Source organism: Montipora capricornis, chromosome 14, assembly GCF_036669925.1.
Source record: "Montipora capricornis isolate CH-2021 chromosome 14, ASM3666992v2, whole genome shotgun sequence".
Lineage (NCBI taxonomy): Eukaryota > Metazoa > Cnidaria > Anthozoa > Scleractinia > Acroporidae > Montipora > Montipora capricornis.
Genome location: NC_090896.1, coordinates 36,832,770 through 36,833,285, shown reverse-complemented (window position 1 = coordinate 36,833,285; position 516 = coordinate 36,832,770). Strand labels below are relative to the sequence as shown.

At 46.5% G+C, this 516-nt stretch overlaps 1 pseudogene; it reads left to right on the top strand.

The window, feature by feature from the left end:
* The window catches only part of LOC138031942 (uncharacterized), a 1,401-nt pseudogene extending 1,089 nt beyond the window's left edge, over positions 1-312 (top strand).
* The last annotated feature ends 204 nt before the right edge of the window (positions 313-516 follow it).

Here is a 516-nt window from a genome sequence, read left to right as displayed (position 1 = left end):
AGGGAGATCAACTGACCTTTGGTGATGTCGCTATGACTGTCCTGTCCATGGCAATGGAAGAAGGGGTGCGGTGTAACAGAATAGACGTCGTATTTGACACCTACAAGGAAATATCCATCAAGCACAGTGAGAGGCAACTGCGAGTTGAAGAGTCAGGACACTACCTTGTTAACATCTCTAGCACACAGATAGTTAGGCAGTGGAGGTATTTTCTGACAGGAGTGAGCAATAAGACGAGTCTCATCACCTTCATCGTCAATGAGGGAAAGAAGGAAGCATGCAGACAGAAGTTGGAGGAGAAACTGTTGGTAGTGGTTGGATGTGTCGATGGATGAATGAAACTGTTATGATTTTCAGCCATCTAAAATCCCATGCTCGTCGCCAAAATGTTGTATCGCAGTAAACTCTTTCATTACAAGCAAAACGTAACGCTAATATTGCAAGCGAGCACACGCACATGCACACGCACACGCACACGCACACGCACACGCATACGCACTGATCACGACGAGCGAA